The following is a 21,118-nucleotide window of genomic DNA, read 5'->3' as shown; positions in this document are numbered from 1 at the left end:
GAATCCTGCTTACCATAGCTCCTTCTCACCCAATCTGCCTCTGAGGTCCAGTGTGTTTCCCAATGAGCTCACCTGATTTATCTGGCAGGTGCCTTGCCAAATTCCTCAGGTATCCAGATCTACCAGAGCCCTCCCTGCTCTATATAGGGATTTGATGGACCCAAGGTTTAAGCAAGATTGCAGAAATTAATTGCATTTTCATGAAACTGGGTCTCTCTACTTTTTATAAGGTGCATGTAAGCCTTGTTTACAAGAGGAAGTGTTCTCAAAATAGCCATCAAAACATTACACAAATATTGCAAATGACATATCAGATAAAGGGCTAGTGTCCAAAATCTATAAAGAACTTAGCAAACTCAACACCCAAAGAACAAATAATCCAATCAAGAAATGGGCAGAAGACATGAACAGACATTTCTGCAAAGAAGACATCCAGATGGCCAACAGACACATGAGAAAGTGCTCCACATCACTTGGCATCAGGGAACTATAAATCAAAACCACAGTGAGATCCCACCTCACACCAGTCAGAATGGCTAAAATTAACCAGTCAGGAAAGGACAGATGCTGGCAAGGATGCGGAGAGAGGGGAACCCTCCTACACTGGTGGTGGGAATGCAAGCTGGTGCAGCCACTCTGGAAAACAGCATGGAGGTTCCTCAAAAATAGAGCCACCCTATGACCCTGCAATCACACTACTGGGTATTTACCCTGTAGATACAAACATAGTGATCCAAAGGGGCATGTGCACCCGAATGTTTCTAGCAGCAATGTCCACAATAGCCAAACTATGGAAAGAACCTAGATGTCCATCAACAGATGAATGGATCAAGAAGATGTGGTATATATACACAATGGAATACTATGCAGCCATCAAAAGAAATGAAATCTTGCCATTTGCGACAACATGGATGGAACTAGAGCGTATCATGCTTAGCGAAATAAGTCAAGCAGAGAAAGACAACTATCATACGATCTCCCTGATATGAGGAAGTGGTGATGCAACATGGGGGCTTGAGTGGGTAGGAGAAGAATCAATGAAACAAGATGGGATTGGGAGGGAGACAAACCATAAGTGACTCTTAATCTCACAAAACAAACTGAAGGTTGCTGGGGGGAGGGGGGTCGGGAGAGGGGGTTGGGGTTATGGACATTGGGGAGGGTAAAAAAAAGTTACACAAATACACATGAGGCTTAAGAAAGCACATGACTTCCTCTGCCCAGTCTGAGCCTTCTCAGACATTTCTTGCACTCTCTGTCCATGACCATCTGCCCATCTGGCCCTTTTGCCCAGAACATTCTCTTCCAAATGAGGCCACTTATCCTCAATTCTCCTAAGCTAAAAGGGTGACAATCAATTCACACATCATGAGCCCCAAGTTAGCCACCATGGCTTCATACACTGTATGTGTCTGAGTGTCTGGTGGCCCTGTGACCTTGTGACCAGCCCCTTGGCCAGACTCACAGGGGCTGGGACAGAACACGGGGTTGACTCAGGGCAGCATTCTCTATGGAGGGATTGGGCTGCTACCTTCCAAGGACTATGTGGTAAGTGAAAAATGGCCTTATACAATTGTACTGGGCCTCTCTGATTTCTTATAAATGAATTAAGACATTTTTAACATAAAATTGGCCATTTTAGTCATGAGGTAATATGCTGTTAGGGGCATGAAGAACACTCAGTGTTGGGCAACCGTCCCCACCATCACATCCAGAACCTTCCATTTTCCCAAACTGAAGGTCTGTCCCTATCAAACACTAACTCCCCATCCCTGTCCCCCATCCACTCTCTGTCTCTACAGATGGGACATCTCTAGGGACCTTGCATATCTGAATCACACAGGATTTGTCCTTCTGTGTCTATCTTATCTCACTGAGCACCAGGTTCTTGAGGTCCATCCAGGTCATAGCCGGGGCAGAACATCCTTCCCTGTCAAGGCTGCATCATAGTCTACCGTGTGCATGGACCTGGCTTTGCTCATTCACTCATCTGTTGATGGACACTTGGGTCACTTCCACATAATGCTGCTACAAACATGGGTGTGCAAATGCCTCTCCAGGACCCCGCCTTCCGTTCTTTACAGAACTGGAATTGCTCCATCATGGGGTAGTTCAATTTTTAATTCTTTGAGGCACCAGCATAGTGTTTCCACAGCAGCCGTGCTGTTTGATATTACCACCAACAATGCACAAAGGTTCCAATCTCTCTACATCTCTGACAACACTTGCTATTTCCTGTTCTCTGTTGATTGCTGTGGCATCAGCCTTCCTTACGGGGATGCCTAATTCTGGCCATCGTCCGGACCACCTGGAATCCACACCCATCAAGAATCTCCACTGATACCTTCCTTGGTATCTTCACATCTACTTGACTTCCACCATTGCATTTTGTACAGCTCTTGGTCTAAAATTCCCATAGAACATCTGGATGTCGCCTGGGATGAGGGCAGAATCCGTATTTATGAACATTTGTTTTGGTGTTTGGCTGCAGTTAGGGGATCTGAGTTCTGAGTGTTTTGGGCAGAGACTGGTGCCCATTGATGACTCCGTCAGCTCCCCACATTTCCCAGCATGCTTTGCAGGGAAATGCCACGTGAGCCTTGGTCCTAACTGTTGTGTGTGAGGACACACAAGGTTTGTGGCCCACATGTGACTCCCCGGTGTCTTTCTCCACTCATGTTAACGAACAAGGGTGGTGTTTTAGGTAGGGAAGTTGCCATGTGAGTTTGGATCTCTACGTCACCATGTAGAACAGGTATGTCCTGGGGACACGTACACCTTGTTGTACTAAGATCCAGGGGTTAGGGTTATGTTTTGACTCCTCCAAGGACCGGCAAATGGTGTGTTAACCTAATCCCAACTCAGCGATGGGAGAACAATGCTCGCGGGTTCACACTGAAAGTCTCCCAAACTGAACACAGCCCACGTGATCTCTGTCTGCTGATCAAGCGTCAAAGGACCCACTGCCTGGCTTTTCAGATGAGAGTCATTATGTTTGTGTTCCTCATAAAGCAGAATAAATTAGTGAATTTTGAGAATAGATGCTTCCTGGAATTGTCCATTTCTGTAGATGTGCAGGACGTCCATTTTATGCTTCTGTTTTGCTCATTATTTGTGCTCCCTCTATTTTTCCCCCTAATTCTCCCCAAAAGAGAATATACCATTGGCATTGAGATTAGGTTGGGGCTGGCTCACTGGAGAATAGTTACAGACCCAGGACGAGATCACAAGAAATGAGAAAACCCACCCACTCCTTGCACTGGGTCCTTCCACGACCCAGGGCGGCATAAGAACTTGGAATGACGAAGATATTTTGAACGAACTTGCATTCAAGGATTCTCACAGGAACACACAGTTTACGGCACATCTCAAGCTTTTATATGGAGTGACAAAATCTGCTGGAGATGTACGAAACATCTCACAAAATTAATTCTATTTACGTCAAAATGAAATCTTTAATACGATGCGCCTGCTTTTCATGGTGGGAACTGTTTCTTTCGTGTGCTTTGCTTGTATCTTAAAAATGTGAAAATGGACTTATTTTTGTATACATTTCCTTACTTATCATTGGTCCTGTTTTGAGGTCCAAAAGGAGGCAAAAAAAAAAAAAATGATTGGTTTGAGAAGGGGATGACCACAGGAACATGTCTGGCCTGACATCTGTCTCTCTCATCAAAAGGAGGAAGCATTGCTACCCTGATTTTTCCACTTGAAAATCAGAAATCGTCCTGTTTCTCAGCAAACTGGAACAGAGGAGCTTGGCTCCATTGGTCAAGACCATAAAAAAGTCAAAGCCTTTGTGAAAGCCTGAACACAGAGTCATCATTCTGGACATGCCTCTTGTGAGTTCAATATCCAGCTACAAATCTTCAAGCTCAATTTTTTTTTTTTTTCTTAGAAGAGTAGCCTTCTCGTTCTCCACCAATATACTCCGAATTGCACATTCACAGACTTGGAAAGAAATGCCAGGGGAGTTTGATTAATGTTAGTCACCAAAATGGAGCCTTCCCACTCTGTATGGGAGTTCTGCACACACATTCAATCATCTGGACATAAGCTCAATCCCCATTGTCTGTCCATGGTGCCTGGTTCGGCATGTCGGAAGAAGAGGGAGCCTTTGTCTTCCCGTGGAACAGGAGGGATGGACGTTGGTGTGGATGGCTCTCCGGTTTTGTCCTGGTTGTGTGCCAAGCGAGGTCTGTTGGAAAAGTGATCTTGGAGTCTTCGCTCTCATTCATGGAGGAAACTATGCCCGGGACCCCTGCTGGATGACGTCTGAGCGTGAATCTGGTGCAGGAACAGACAGGTGCTCGGAGCATCTTCAAGGATGTCCGATGAAAACAAAGAACCATTGACAGCCCACAGATGGTTCTCAGAAACACAGAATCTGATTGGCGAGGCAGCTCGGGGAGCCCCTTGGAGAGGCCCCTCAAGAGTGCGGGGCATTACGTGGCCAACAAAAGGTGTGTGCACTTACCCATCACTGTGCACAAATGTGAAGGGTCCTCCAGAGAGTCAATGACATGCCACCAGCCACCTGCAAAATCGAGCAACCAGAGAGTCTTTTTTTAAAATCCCTCAAGGAGACTAGAAACCACATAAAAATACAACTACAGTAACCCCAAGTGAGTCCGTGTGCCATCCATTGGACAAATTGCTGGAGTTTGAAAGATCAACCACAATGAAGAACTCTTACTATAAAGTAAAGACTCACAATCTATTTTTGGGTAGGGGCTGTATTATTATTATTTTTTTTTACGGTGGTCTACCATTCCCCCAAATACAAAGTCTGGGGATCAGCAACGTGATTCCCAAATAGTTCCTCCTGTTCTACACCAGCCTTCCCGCTGGTGATCATCCTTGGCTGTGCAACGTTTTCCCTGGAGGCCACCATCCTGGTCTGTTTTCGCTTCTGCTGCCCGTGGTTTTGGCCGCCCACCGGAGACACCGTTCCCGAGACGAGCACCAAAAAGCCCTTCCCCTGCGTGTTCCTCCGCGAGTTTGAAGGTTGCGGATCTTACCGTTGCGTCTTTAATGCATTTAGAGTTAACCTTTGTGTATGTGTGGGTGAGACAAGGGCCCAGTTTCTTTATTTTGCACGTGAACCTCCAGTTTTCCCCAACGGGACGTGTTGAAGGGACCACGTACTCACCATTGTGCATCCGTGGCTCCCTTGTTGAAGACCAGAGGACCGCATACATGTGCGATCCAACACAGAGCGATTTCCAGATCCTTCTCGGGCGTCCCAAACCCATCCAGGCCAGGGAACGCCTGATGTTTCCGCTCGGTCCTTGAACATACATCCAGAACGGGGAGTCACTAAGGTCTGTCTTTCCCAGAGTCCTGGTTCTATTCCCTTAACACCAGCCCTTCTCTCCAGCGACCTCTACGCTCCCCAGTGTAGGCTTCTGAGACCGGACAAGGGATCTCCCACCTGACCCCCTTTCTTCAGGACGGCTGGAGGGTTCTGTCCACAGCACGCACCACCCCAACCCAAGAGAGACCCCTGTCCTTGGAAAAAAAAACAAAAAAACAAAAACAAAAAAAAAACCTCACACAAAACAAAAACATATTTTTTGAGCAATAAAACAATATTTCAAGGCAAGAAAACAATACAATATTTTTTTAAAGCAATGAAACAAAACAAAACAAAACAAAAATGGGTGCAATCTCCTGAGTTTGGGACACCCAGCTGGTTCATTACATGGACCATACGAGTCTTGATCTCAGGGTTGTGGGTTCCAGCCCCATGTTGGGTGTGAAGATTAATGAAAAAAAATAACAGTTTTGGTCTTTTTGTTTTTTTTTTAAAGGCATCCTCCCCCAAAGAAATCCTTTCTCCTGAGTTTGGCTTCTAAAGTTGTTTGCACGGAGCACTGGGTGTAGCGTGTAAACAATGACTCTGGGAACAGTGAAAAAAAAAATTAGATTAAAAGAAGGAAAGAAATCTGAATAAAATAGAATAAAATTGCTTGCACGATACTTTCCTTCACTCCAGGGGGACGGGCAAAAGAATCTGCTTTTAAAGTGTGTGTCCAGAGGGACGGTTTCGGTTCAAGTCTTCGTGAAACGCGACGGGACGTCTCGACACAGAGATTCGGGACAGACTGAGTGCTCATCTCAGGAGGTCGGACCCCAACGTCCGGACCCTGAGTGCCCGCACGTCCCTGCTAATTAAAGACAAAGGACTCAGGAATGCAGAGCTGCAAACGCTGGACGGCCAGATGGCAGAGGCGCCCGAGCCCAGAGCGGGACTGAGCCCAGCGGGGCTCGCATCTCCCGGACATCCGTGGGCAGACTCGGAGGCTCAGAACGGAGCGAGTCGTTCTCCGCCATCCCCCGAAATCCACAGCCTCCTTTCCCTCTTCAACGTTGACGTGGCCTGAAATACACCCCAGCCTCTCTGGGCGGGCTCCTCCTCCTTCTTCAAAGCCAGACACGGATCTGTGTGTCAGGGGACGATTATCCCCTTGGAAATGCCAGCCTCCGGGTCCCTTCCCACAAGGTTCCAAAGGTCTTTCTATTTTGGATGGCCATGCTCACTGGCAAAGATAAACCCCCAGGGGCCGGCTGCTCCGGCAGCAGGGACCCGAAATGGAGACGGAACCCAGTCGCTCTATGGGGCAATCCAGAGCCCGGATCTGGGCTCACTACGGTCAGTGGGTTCTGCACAGGAGCTCATGACTCTTGGCCAAGCATGGAAGCTTAGCATGACGGGCTGTGTGCATGTGGCTGTAGGATGAGAGCTTTGCACATGGAAAGGGCAGAAGGGGCGGGGTTGTGCCTTTCAACCCCCGGGGCTACAGGACTGAACTCAGCCCGTGCTCTGATCACACACCGGCCTGACGGTTCTAACGAGGAGAGCCTGGTTCTGGTGGCCGGAAGCCACAAGACGCGTCAGCAGAGGCCGAGGTCTGCTCATTATGGAGAAAGACAAAGTAGTGACTTCTGGGAGTGCCTTGAAGGGTAGGAACAGGACCTTCTAGAGTTCTGGGCAGAAGGACGAGACATGTGAAGGACAACAGGTGTTTCCAAGGTTGGAGGTCCCAGAGCAATACTCCACATGCCTTGGCAGCTGCAGAATTTAATAAAACTCAGAATAAAGAGCACGGATCGCCCACCCAGGCCACTCTGAGAGTTCCACAGATAGGAAAAGACACGTGTGTGACTGTGCCCATGAGACACAGCGAGGATGGTGCACGGAGAAGACATGGCTGTGCCCCCAGTGTGAAATGTGCACAAAGAGGATTTGGAGTTTTTTTCTTCTTTTTTTCTTTTTCTTTTTTTTACTTTCAGTATAATAGTATTCCTTCTTTTTGCACCACACCCAGTGGTCCATGCAATCCGTGCCCTCTATAATACCCACCACCTGGTACCCTAACCTCCCACCCCCCGCCCCTTCAAAACCCTCAGATTGTTTTTCAGAGTCCATAGTCTCCCGTGGTTCACCTCCCCTTCCAATTTCCCCCAACTCCCTTCTCCTCTCTAACTCCCCATGTCCTCCATGCTATTTGTTATGCTCCACAAATAAGTGAAACCATATGATAATTGACTCTCTCTGCTTGACTTATTTCACTCAGCATAATCTCTTCCAGTCCCGTCCATGTTGCTACAAAAGTTGGGTATTCGTCCTTTCTGATGGAGGCATCATACTCCATAGTGTATATGCACCACATCTTCCTTATCCATTCGTCCGTTGAAGGGCACCTTGGTTCTTTCCACACTTTGGGGACCGTGGCCATTGCTGCTATAAACATTGGGGTACAGATGGCCCTTCTTTTCACAACATCTGTATCTTTGGGGTAAATACCCAGTAGTGCAATGGCAGGGTCATAGGGAAGCTCTATTTTTAATTTCTTGAGGAATCTTCACACTGTTCTCCAAAGAGGCTGCACCAACTTGCATTCCCACCAACAGTGGAAGAGGGTTCCCCTTTCTCCACATCCTCTCCAACACACGTTGTTTCCTGTCTTGCTAATTTTGGCCATTCTAACTGGTGTAAGGTGGTATCTCAATGTGGTTTTAATTTGAATCTCCCTGAGGGCTAGTGATGATGAGGATTTGGATTTTAAGGAGAGCCGCAGAGGGGAGCTCTGTGATTGGGCGGCTGGGGGTGTAACGCAAAGAAAGGATCCCTGGTCGTACAGGATGGAATTACATCTGGGTGGCCACACGTTGGCACCCCATTGCACATGATCATTCCCATTTGCCAGAATCTGGGTTCTGGTGCTGGCCCCAAAATGCTAGGGCATGGAGAGACCAAAGGTGGGGAATTCACAGCCATGATGGTCACTGAAGGCACGTGCTCTGCCCCCCCGAGCTCTGGAGTTCCTCATCTTTCATCTTTGCAAACCCACCGTGAGGAGGCAATGAATACCGTCCCCTCGCCAAGACCCTGGAAGCCGGGGCATATGCCCAGATCTCACGGCTCGGATCTCTCCCTTCGTTACCACCATGACTTTCTTAGACCTGCCCAAATCCTGTCCCAAATATTTGGCACACGTTGGAAGAGCATGTGGTTTTCTCCTCCATCTCAAGAACTCTTTCCTGATTGTTGAAGGCGCCTGCCCAACTTTGCGTTCTTGGCGTCCACTGAACTCATGAAGGATGTTAAACGTTCTGTGTACATTCCGTGTGTTGAATTTTTATACGCCTTATACACTGGGGCAAATAGGTTTTTCAGGGAGATATTCAGAGGCTATGCAAACATCCTGTTTCTTCTGGCTCATCCTGGCCTTCTTTGGCGGGTCTACGCTGCAACCTGCCTGGAGTTTCTGTTTCTCTGTGTGTGGTGTCTGCTTTTTAGGTGGTGATTTGTTTTCTGGGTATTTGTTTGTTTTTCTGACAAGACGCTTGACGTCCTTCTTGGCGGTGGGTATTCCTCATGCTGGGATGAAACCAGTCCCAGGCTTGCTTGAAGAGGGTCTTCTGTGAGCTGCCTGCACTACTACTGAGATTATGGAACACTGACGCCCACCTTTGGCTGGTTCTCCAATGCCCTTAGGGCAACATCCAGAGACCATGCTCTTATAACCCTTATGGGGTTTGCCTTCAATCTCTTCCTTGGTTTCCAGCCAGCTCAAGGCTTTCGGGCGATGTCTTTACCTCTCAAGACCCACCCAATGACTGACGACCACCATTACTGCAGAATGCCACCAGCTAGCCCAGAAGGATCACACATCCACATGAGACACGGGGGTTAGGCCATGAAGGCTGGCGTGTTTGCAACAAGACGGATGGATCTGCTCCTTGGTATTTACCCAAAGGAGCTAACAACATCTGTCCACACCATAACCTGCACACTAATGTCTAAACCACCTTTACTAGGTTCACCACAGGGCACACACAACACCAAACAACCCATTGTTAGCTAGACTCGCCATGCTGGTGCTAGATGTTTGGATCCAGCATGGATGCTAGACCTTATCATTGAACGCTTATACCGATAGCTCCCCATTTCCTCCCTGCTCCCCCCAGCCCCTGCCCATAACCATTGCAGCCTCTGGCTCCATGAGTCTGGTTATTTCAGATTCCAAGTGCAAGTGACACTGCATTATTTGTCCTCTGTCGGACTTACGTCAGTTTGCAGAACACCCTGTAGGTCCATCCATTTGTTGCAAATGGCGCAATTTCCTACTTTCTCAAGACGGAATAATATTCCATTGTATGTACATACAGATTGGGAGTTGGGATGGACATTGGAGAGCTCAGAAGATCCCACAGACTAAGGTTTGAGCTCTAATCAAATACACTCTATTTATATACAAATATACAATATTTACATACCAATGAGCATAAAATCCCATTCCCCAACACATCCTTTGTGGAATCTCATCTCATCCTGTACTTCCTGTTCTGTCTGCCCCCACTGCCTACCGCTTCCTTTTCAAAATTCAAACTACACACTTAAAAAAATGTGAAATGCGCAGACGTATCGTCAGGACATGAATTTCTGGAGAAACAGGTAGAACGCGTGGACAGAGCCATCACATCTGCCGGCCTCCTGGTGGAGAGAACGCAGCAGTATGGAAAGCGTGGCTCACGTGAACCACACACAGACCCACGTGGCTGTCTCTCCCCACCACACACCGGCTTCAGCAAGAATCCAGGGACCTGCCGTGACTTAGATTTGGAATCTGACATGGTGCCATGTGTTGTCTACTGGCAAGTGACAACATCTTGTGGAGATGGGAGGAGTCAATGGGGGGGTGTTTCCGATCAGGGTGTGCACAAGCCAGGGATGACCGTGGAACCATCCTCCCATCAAGCAGCCAATGCAAATGTGCAAGAGCTGGGTCATTATCACGGGAGGAGACGAGGCCTGCTGGGAGAATGCGGAGGGCCGGGGGCACAGCCAAGACAGCACAGTTCACAGCGAACGCCCGTGGCGTTACGATTACAGCCCTGCCGTGCCAGCCCCATCCATGCTCTTCCCGTGTTCGGCTGCCATGTTTCCTGGTACCAATCTTCTCCATTAGGTTCCAAGAACCACAGGGGTGTTTGGGGCAAATAATCCGCAGTCTCTGCCCTCAAAGAACTGAAGGCTTTGGAGAACAGTACGGAGACCCAGTAAGATCCCAGAGCAAAAACAACTACACGGCACAAAGCAAGCCCTTTGATCCTTACCCAAGATCCCTTTGTAAAGTTCGACTTTGCTGAATGAATGAATGAATGAATGAATGATTCCAGACACATGGAGCAAGGGTTTAAATAGAAGTGGTTTGCCGAGATCCGGTAAGAAAAGGATACACGAAATCCGCCATCAGCAAGGCAGAATGACGTGGCACCACTGTGTGCTTGAAAAGTCAGAATGGAGGTATGTTTTTTTTTTTTCTTTTTTAAATTTAATTTCTTTTCAGTATTCCAGAATTCATTGTTTATGCACCACACCCCGTGCTCCATGCAATCCGTGCCCTCCACAATACCCACCACCTGGTTCCCCGACTTCCCACCCCCCGCCCCTTCAAACCCCTCAGGTTGTTTTTCAGAGTCCATAGTCTCTCATGGTTCACCTCCCCTTCCAATTTACCCCAACTCCCTTCTCCTCTCTAACTTCCCATGTCCTCCATGCTATTTGTTATGCTCCCCAAATAAGCTAAACCATATGATAATTGACTCTCTGCTTGACTGATTTCACTCAGCATAATCTCTTCCAGTCCCGTCCATGTTGCTACAAAAGTTGGGGATTCGTCCTTTCTGATGGAGGCATCATACTCCATCGTGTCTATGGACCACATCTTCCTTATCCAGAATGGAGAGTATGTTTACCATGAGCACCATGGAACTATGGATGGATGTGTTCCATCACTAGATTATTCCCCTAAAACTAATTTCCCTCACACTAATATCACACTGGATGTAACTATAGTGGAATGAAAACGAAAAAAAGTTGATTTAAAACACACACACACACACACACACACACACACACACACACACACATTCTAAATGGGAGAAATAGATTCAGAAAGGAAATACAGATCAGAAATCCACGTCCTGACCGTCGAGAAGAGAAAATGGGCAGACGGCACTTTGGATGTTCACGCTGAAGCCTGGAGTAAAGCGGGATCTAAGTGGGTCAGGGAGCTTGATGAAGGTAAGATGGAATTGTGTGTTGGTGTTTGAACTTCCCCGCCCTGGAAGGATGAGCACATCTACCTGTGGTGCGAGGGCTGCTTTGATGCCGGATGTCCTTTTGAGCTATATAAATTGCGTGCACCTGCTCATACACGCATATCGAAGGCCTATTCTCCACTACACATTTTTCTAGGTGCTTGAGGCAGGTGCGTGGATCAAGATGATCATATCAGCTACCTTGTTGGGGAGGCCAACATGGGAACCTGCGATTCGAACGTGTTTTTGGAAAGATGCCTCTAAATGGCTTTTCAGCTGCAGGCATGGAGGACACCAGACTAAGATACCCTCTTGGAAGGTACTGGAATGGTCCAAAGCATCGGTGGCACCACTGGAAAAGGTCCTCACTTAGACAGCAGCACCATGAGGACATGCTGGAAGAGGAATGTCGACTCGTGATGCATTTAGGATGAAGAATCTATAATTCATGAGAAGAAATTAATAATGCACCTAAAAGAGACCTCCACACCCCCACATGAGGCACTTAGGGGGTCAGTATTTCCATTGGCCAACATCAAGAACACAAGAGGGGAACTAGATTTGGAAGGTGAGGCAGATGGTCATCTCCAGGCAAACCACAGAAACAAGCATGCATAATGTCTCTTCTGGGCCCAGGAGAAGACCCAGGTTTGCATGCAGTGAATTCCAGGGACAACAGGAAGGGAAGACAACCAATGACGTGAGCAGGTGGGTAATGAAAAGATAGCCTTTCCATTTGGGGTCATGCTCTGGTACCACCGTGGTCCTTCTGTAATATGGCGCACATGCTCAACACCACTGAACTGAAGGCTTTGATTTTTTGTTTTTAATGTCATGCAAATTTCACACCAAAACAGAAAAAAAGAAGAAACTCAATGGCCAGAGTGGATGAAGGGGAATCAGCAACCATGGAAAGTAAAAGACTGAACTTTAGAGTAAGAATCACCCACATGGCCCCTGAGTAGCGCTGTTGGTGGAGCACCTGACTCTGGATTTTGGCTCAGGTCATAATCTCAAGATCGTGAGATGGACCTCCACCTCAGGCTCCGCGCTCAGCATGAAGTCTGTTTGCAGTTCCCTTCCTCTCTCTCTGCTCCATCCCTCCACCCCTCACCAAGCTCTTTCTCTAAACAAACAAATGAATAAAATCTTTTTTTTTTTAAAGGTGGGGGTCACACATGCCACAGGGGTAAAAAGAAGACACAGGCCAGTACTCTTTCTATTTAGTGGTGGTATCATGATTTGCCTAGATGCATGCCATGTCCCATGGAGGCAGCAGCCAGTGTAGGAGGCACGTGTGGGACAGGAGGAGCAGGGACAGTGACAGAGTGGGAAGGATGGGTTAAAAGGGCGACATGCTCATTTCAGAAAGGATGGAACTAGACCATGTGTACAGTTAAGGAAGAGTCCACTAGGGTGATGCACCGTCCAGCTCTGTAGCCATTGGCCCCAGGGATGGACAGCTAGAGCCCCTCTGCAAAGATCAATGAGTAAGCCCCACTGCCACGATCGACCCCCAATGAGCTTTTTAGGTTTGGTTCCATTGCTCATACAAGTAACTTGGCTCCAGGGAACTATGATCTGAATATTGCAGGAACACACATGAAGACATGGCCAGTTCCACCAGCCATGTCTGAGAAGGCTTCTGACCTGGAGTGGTGGCATTTGGGTCAGGACATTTAGTGACTTCCCCCTGACTGCCCGCCGTCACAACCTGCCTCCCATTGGAGGATGTAAGACAAGAGATGTGTCCTGTCCTGGTTCTGGAGGCTGGAGATTGGCAGGCCAGATGCGGGCATGGGTGGTTCTTCCTAGAGGCTCAGGGAGTGTGTTCTGTGTGTGTCTTCTGCATCTAGTGTTTGTCAGCCATTGCTGGTTGGGGACACAACACCCCACCTGTGATTCTAGGTCCACATCATGTCCCCTGTGCACCTGTGGGTTCACTTGAACTTCTCCTCTCTGTTGGTGTCTATGTCAGTCTCTTCTCTTCATCTTATAAGGACACCAGTCCTACTGGACTTGAGCCTACCCTTGTGATCTCCTCTTGATGTGCTCATATGCAAAGACCCTATTTCTAAATAAGGTCACATTCACAGGGCCTGGGGAGCCTTATTTTGGAAAGAGCCAGGGACTCAACTCAACCCACAGCAGGGTGGGAGGCAGATGAAGAATCTGGACAGTAGAAGAGTGGAGGAAAGGCATTTCTCCACCAGGGAACAGCAGGAACAAAGTTCGTTCATTGTGCCATGGGACGAGATGCAAAGCAGCATTGGATACTTGAGGGAGAGGGACAGGAGGAAGCAAGTGCTGGACGGGTAATGTGGGAGCCATTAGAAGCCTGCTGACCTCAGCCTGGCTTCTTGTTTCCTGATGAATGAAGAGTCCCTCCTATGGTGTAAAAGCCTGGCTCTCTCTCTACCCCATTGCTTACATGGATTTATTGTGGTTTTCAGCTGGCTTGCTTAATGGCCTCTGACCATCTGGTAGTAACCAACATGCAAGGAGTCGTTATTAGAACTGGCAGGACTATCAAGGGCAGAGTTGTCTTTTGAGCTCCACATTATTTGTAGGCATGGGGTCCGTAAGTGTCCTACCCCGCAGTTCAGAGAAGAAAATCTGGGGAATAGCTAAGTGAGCCATGGGGGGGTAGAGGAGACAAAGAAAATAGTGGAGGGACAGCCAGAGGCAGTGCACTGAAGGAGGCACAGCTCACCTCTGTGTTGCCAGACCTTCCTGGGCAACGATGTGGATCTTTTCCTTCTGTCCCCCTCCTGGTCCCTGGTATGCTGGGTTCTCAGTAGCAGGAGACTCATGGGAGGAATACTATTAGCATGCAAGGTTTCCAAGAATGAAAGTGAAGGTTGGGTTTCAAGAATGTTGGTAATAAAACACAACACTAATAGATAACACCTCAAAGACCAGTCACACAATCTACGGACACACCAGCTGACTAAAAGGGGGAAAAAATTCTGATCATCAGGGAAATAGAAACCAAAACGACAATGAGATACCACCTCTGAGCTGTCAGAATGGCTAACATTAACAACACGTAAAACAATCAATGTTGGAGATGAGGTGGAGAAGGAGAACTTGCTTACACTGTTGGTGGGAATGCAAGCTGGTGCAGCCACTTTGGAGAACAGTGTGGAGATGCCTTAAGAAATTAAAAATAGAACTTCCCTATGACCCTGCAATTGCACTACTGGGTATTTACCCCAAAGATACAGACATAGAGAACAGAAAGGCCATCTGTACCCCAATATTCATAGCACCAATGTCCACAATAGCTGAACTATGGAAAGAACCTAGATGTCCATCACCAGATGAATGGATATAGAAGATGTGGCATATATATACAATGGAATACTATGCAGCCATCAAAAGGAATGAAATCTTGCCTTTTGCAACGACATGGATGGAACTAGAGGGGGTTATGTTCAGTGACATAAGTCAATCAGAGAGAGGCAAATACCACATGATCTTACTCATATGTGGAATTTAAGAAACAAAACAAACAAGCAAGAAGAACAAAGAGACATAGCAAGAAACGGACTCTTGACTCTAGAGAACTGATGGTTACCATAGGGGAGATGGGTGAGCAGAATGGGTCAAATGGGTGGTGGGGATTAAGGACGGCACTGGCCATGATGACAACTAAGTAGTATGTAGAATTCTTGAACCACTATATTGTCTCTCTGAAACCAATATTAGACCATTGTTAACTATCTGGAATTCAAATAAAAATTTTAAAATGTTACCTAAGGCTACCAGGTAGACCAGAAGTCATCGTCCTAAGTTGTCAGATGGCTGGATTTCCATTATTGTACAAGGCAACAGTGGGCTCTGGACACTCTATTCACTGACCAATTGACCCAGGAGAGAGTCATGTTGGAACTGATCTTTTCACAAGCCAGAACCCATCCCTCTAAGATTGGCGTTTATCATGAATGCAAATGGGAATTTGTTTACACTGTTGAGTAGAACTCTTTGTTTAAAAAAAAGAAACATCTTTTTCTAAAGGGATTGACGATGCGTGTCGCAGATGTCACCGCTCACTTGCAGAGAAGGGAACAGCTAGGTAGGGACATGGGACCCGGAGGTCAGGACAGTATTCCTCATCTGGAAGCCAGAGGGCTCTGGAAATAGTCTCCAAAGGCTCCCCCATTCTTGCATTTCAGGTTTTCATGAATTTTCCATGTTTTGGTGAGTTGGTGTTATGGCCCAAACCCCATAGTGAGTCCTCCTGGCCACCAGATGGGGCTCTGCAGACAGGATTTTCTCCCTCTCAGGATAATTTGGGTTTATTCCCCCTGTTATTCCTAAATCTTTTCTTAATACCTCTAATTCATCTTTGTCTTTCAGTTGTGAATGACCGATTCTGCTGCTCCTTCAAAGGGGTGCACCATGGGGGTCTCATTTTTCTTCTCTTCTGTTCTTTCCCCCTCCAAAAAGCTCTTCCACTCCCCCAAAACATTGGCTTTCACAGGATCGAATGGGTGCCCTAAGACAGTATTTCCTGCACGGATTTCTTGTGTCTAACTGTTCTAGGATGTTTCGGCTAGATGTTCAAACTTTCTCAAAGTTTCATCATTCCCCAAATCAGGGGTGATACCTGCATGTGTGTCCTGAGGCAGCTCTAATCAAGGATCCCAAACTTGGTGCTTCAACTGCAGAAGTGTGTCCCTTCTCGCAACTCTGGAGGCCAGAAATCTGAGATCCAGGCGGGGCAGGGCTGCTCAGATCCAGGCGGGGCAGGGTTGGGCTCCCTCCTGAGGTTCTAGGGGAGGGCCCTTCCTGCATCTTCCACCTTCTGGGGTTCCAGGCATCCTTGGGCTGGTGGCTGCATCCGTTCCTCTCGGCCTCCATCTTCACGTAGTTTCTCCTCTATGTCTCCTCTTCTGTCTCTTTCAAGGATGCCTGTCATTGGGTTTAGGGCCACCCTAATCCAAGATGATCTCATCTCAGATCTTTCGCTTATCCTATGTGCAAAGACCATATCTTAAGACCCCATTCTCAGGTTCCTAAAAGTCAGGATTTGGAACTGTTTTTCAGAGGGCCACCATTTACCCCACCACAGCATTAAACAGGTGTTGCCACTTCTTTGACGCTGGCACTAAACACTCAGAAATGGGATTCAGCCATATTGCCGGAGGTAGTTTCTGGATTTTGGCTTTTCATCTTTTCCTCTATCTCCTGAGTCCTGTCCTCATAAGCAGGGTTCTACCTGCTTATTTGTGCTGGTCCCCACTGCTTGAAGCCAGAACCCTGCCTCAGTTTCCTACCTGCTCTGTGGGACTTCCAAGATGGTCCCCTCTGAGGTTCTTTTCCTACCTGACCGACTGGCTTTCCCACTGCTTTCTAACACTTCTATTTTTGTAAACTAAGTGGTTTTTTTTTTCTTTTTTAAATACATGTGCTTTGATACATTTCAAAAGATACTACCACCATCTCCTGCTTTCTGCAAAGTTCCAAATCTCAGTCAATAGACGGCCGTATGAACAAAATAAAGGGATCAAAGAAGTGTTTCACTTCAGGGTCTCTGAAGCCTGCGGTGACATTTATATTCTGCAGTGGGGATAATGCGGGTCAGCGGAGGCATGGACAGGTGATCCTGTTGTCCCTGTGTGAGCTAGTCTAGACTGAAGCATGGTCTGAGCAGATAAAGGTCACTCACACCGGCCAAAGATGTGCTCGGCCATGGGGCCCAAGTTCATTGAGAACAAAACAAAACAACAGACCAAAAACCAAACAATCCACCGCCCGTTATCCTGTATATTCAGAAACCCAGGTTCCTATCAGGTCTAATCCTAAAATTTTCTTAGGGGCCAAACCAGAAAACTATATAAAAACCTATACTTTAAAAAAAAAAAAATCTTTCATTGACTCACACAATCAGGAAGAAAACACCACCATCTGTCCATGAACTTCATTATCATTCAATTGCTTAGCAAATATGTATTTATCCCCTGGCAGTTGATGGATATTACAAGACACCCACAAAGATAGAAGTTCTATCCCGGGTTAAAGAAGTTCACAGCCAGGACAGGATCCTACAGTCCCTTCTTCCATTCCAAATCTATGCAATTGAAATCATGTCAAATGTTTGCTTCTACCGTTGTTCACAACCCAAGGTTCTTTGTCAACCTGTGAATTCATTACAGTCTCATTTCTCAGCATTACACAAATACGAAATCAATACCCTCACGTGACTAGACTCTTTGACAGGGGGATGCAGTCATAATTACCACTGGAGAATGACACTGGTGACTTTTTTCCTGGCAATGGCACACAAAATGACTTGGGACATAGTCAAAGCACAGTGTAGTATCATGAGAAAAATCCCACGTTGAGAACTTCTTTATATATTAGGGGCAAGACTCAGGACTGGGGATATCCTGATACTTGAAGAGATGACAGCACAAGCTCAAAACTGGGGCTCTGTGTTTATTTCTCCTGGGAAGGATATCTCTTCCATCCACCGTGCTCTTGAATTGTCACTGTGGATTATCATCTTTCCAGAATTTCTGGGTGTGGGGCATACAGTCGGGCAGAAGTCAAGGCGCATCAGCAAACGTGCTCATTTTCCAGAGGGACTTTGCTGTGGGCAGATAGGGGCGAGGTGCCCTTTTCCTTCTTGTGTCTGTTCGTATTATTACACTCCCATGTTGATGCCCGTATTTGTCGATGCACGGCGGCACGGCGGACATGTCCGCCTCTACCTCATCATTACAGCTCAGCGTCTCGGCTGTGGCTGCCCTACAGATGTTTTCCTGATGTCTTTCCTGCCCGGAAAATACCTGTGCATCTTTTTGCTCCTCTGAAGGGAACCGAGAAGCAAAGGGTTGACGTGGGCATCGCCCGAGGAAGTTGTACCTGTCCCTCCCCGCCTCCTCTCTTCATGCTATGTTCATTTCCATCAAAAACAAGCCAAGTGGAAAATGCCTTCCCCCTCCGTTCAGTTCACCGGAGACGTGTCAAGACCTGTAACTGACATTTCCAGCTCGACTCAAGGTTGTGAGGGAGAAAGGAAGGGATGAATCACTCCTTTCGAGGACGGCCAGCAAGCAATCAACTGGGGATCTTACCCTTTGAGACAAAGGAAGTGGGCGTTGGGCGAAACCCACAAAATCTGATCCAGATCTAACCCTAGTCCGAATCACTGCCAAGTGGACAGCCACCCCTGAAACAAAGCAAAAGATAATCTTAAGAAGATGAACCCAGGAACCCATGTTTTATGGGATCGCCGCAGATAAGAGGGGAGGGTTAAGGATTCATGGAGGTGTGACTTTTGTACCAAGATGGGAAACCGCAGATCCCCTCGGGCGCACTCTGTTCCCAGCCACTCCCTGCAAGTCTGTCACCGAGGTGCACAAAAGAGCTCAGACCCAGATACTTTCTCTTAAGTCTCTAAATTTGCGTGAACGATGAGATTAAATTTGCAGGCTTTCTAACCGCGGGGAGGTGATGCTGACAGCTCAAATTACGGGTTTTCACAGCCCCGGTGTTGTGCCTTATTTTCGCTTCTCGGAAACAAGAAATAGGCGTGCATAAATTAACCCGAAGAGATATTACAGCCAATAATTAGCCACGCTTGCAGTGAAAAGTATGGGGTTGGTAGCATGAGTCACAGAATACACAATTTTCTCTTGCTCTGGCACAGAAAATACACTGCATTCAGATTGCTCTGGTGCCAATCATAGCAAGAACCAAATCTATCAAAAAATATTTTTTTGACGGGAAAAACGCAAAAAAAAAAAAAAAAAATCTCCCAAACAAACTCAGGACCAAAACAACAGGTGGTGCGTGTTGATTAGAAATCCAATGTGTGTATGTCTTCATGGCCACTTGAGTTTGGGGGCTCTGGGTAACCAGCAGTGAGACCCCTCACTTTCCTGTCAAGCCCCTCTCTTCCTCTCTCAGTATTTATATAAACGAGCCACAGTGGGGATTGGAAATTCCTTAAATCAACCTCATTTTTCCAGGTATACTATTCTTGTAATGTAGTGGCTGACGCTATTGGCTTCATCAATGTTCATATATATATATTTTTAAGCAACATAAATTTTTTTTTAAGTAGGCTCCATGCAGAGGCTTGGGCTCACCACCCTTGACATCAAGACCCGAGCTGAGATCAAGAGTCTGACAGTCACCCGAAGGGCCACGCAGGTACCCCTCAATGTTTGTATTCTTGGCAGGGATATTCCTATAAGTTTGAAATATCCTTTCCCTGTCCTTTTGAAATAGAATTTTAAATAATTCTTTTGAAGCTCTCACCAATCATTTGGAGGGATTTCTCCTTGCCCCAAGCTCTGAATAATATCAGTACCTTGAGGGATCCTTGAAGGTTTCAGAGAACTCAGTTAAGAATTCTTTGACCTGGAGCATTTTTAATGCGGAGGTAGATCTTTCCAGATTTCATCGTTGAAACTGGTTTACTGACATTGGCTTTCCTCGGATAAATTTCGGTAGTGCATGCTTTTCCTGGAATTGTCCCTTTATTTCTGCTTCCCAGAGACATTTGCATAGACCATGGCAAACCACACTGATTTTTTGTGATTAGGGCACCATTTCCAAGTCCGCTTGGGTTATGTGCCCTTTGTCCTTCTTTTCAAATTGCTTTCCAGGGTTTATGTGAATTTTTTTTGTTTCCAGAAAACTAAGACTCTGTTATATTGCAGACACTTTTTTTTTTGTAAGATTTTATTTATTTATTTGGGACAGAGAAAGAGAGCTGAGCACAGAGGGAGAGGGAAAAGCAGGTTCCCTGCAGAGCAGAGAGGTTGATGCAAAACTCAATCCCAGGACTCTGGGAACATGACCTGAGCCCAAGGCAGATGCGTCACAGACTGAAACACCCAGGGGATCCTACTAAACACACTGCTTAAAAAATATTTATTGGGAATCTCTTTTAGACTACACAGTGTTCTAGAAGATGGACATAAAGTAATGGATACCACAGTGTCTACCTAGTGCATACTGATAGGGATACAGCTGTCTCAGCAGGCAAGTACCAAAAATAATGGTGTGTCTGTGCATGTGTAGGAAATGCATAATTTCTCAATGTGTGCTACCAAATTCTGGCAAAGAGGATGAACAAAACTGGTAAAAAGTCTACGACAAAGGAACATTTGAACACAGACGAGAGAGGGCAGAAGGAGCCCGTGATGCTCATCTCTGGGTGTTGTAAGTTCTAGCAGGGGTAAGGGGGCAGCCTGTGCAAAGGCCCTGAGATGGACTGCAAATTCCTGCAGAGCAAGGAGGTCCAGGTGTGTTAAATGGAGGGGACAAAATAAATGGTGGTGGACTTGGAGGTCAGACAGGTAGCTTGTGTCCATGCCATTAGGACCTTTGTAGGCTTTGGGAACAAGTTTGATTTTATACACCCAGGAAAAACTCTATCATTTTTGGGGAGCCTGGGTGGCTCCGTGGGTTAAGCCTCTGCCTTTGGCTCAGGTCATGATCTCAGGGTCCTGGGATCGAGCCCTGCACTGGGCTCTCTGCTCAG

General features: G+C 46.9%; 1 protein-coding gene across 2 annotated transcripts in view; it reads right to left on the bottom strand.

Moving 5' to 3' along the window:
• Positions 1-206: 206 nt before the first annotated feature.
• LOC309855559 (polyprenol dehydrogenase-like) overlaps positions 207-21,118 on the bottom strand; it is a 209,327-nt gene continuing 188,415 nt past the window's right edge. The window contains exons 9-11 of one of the 2 annotated variants that reach the window (XR_014306859.1): positions 18,699-18,793; positions 5,153-5,290; positions 207-4,537 (exon numbers count right to left, since the gene is read on the bottom strand). The gene's annotated coding sequence lies outside the window, so the exon portion shown is untranslated. The remainder of the gene's footprint in view (positions 4,538-5,152; positions 5,291-18,698; positions 18,794-21,118) is intronic. The other variant, XR_014306860.1, reaches the window with a different exon arrangement.

The sequence above is a fragment of the Mustela nivalis genome (genome assembly GCF_964662115.1).
Source record: "Mustela nivalis genome assembly, chromosome: X".
Taxonomy (NCBI): Eukaryota; Metazoa; Chordata; class Mammalia; order Carnivora; family Mustelidae; genus Mustela; species Mustela nivalis.
The sequence above is the reverse complement of the archived record's forward strand: the minus strand, read 5'-3'. Positions and strand labels throughout refer to the sequence as shown.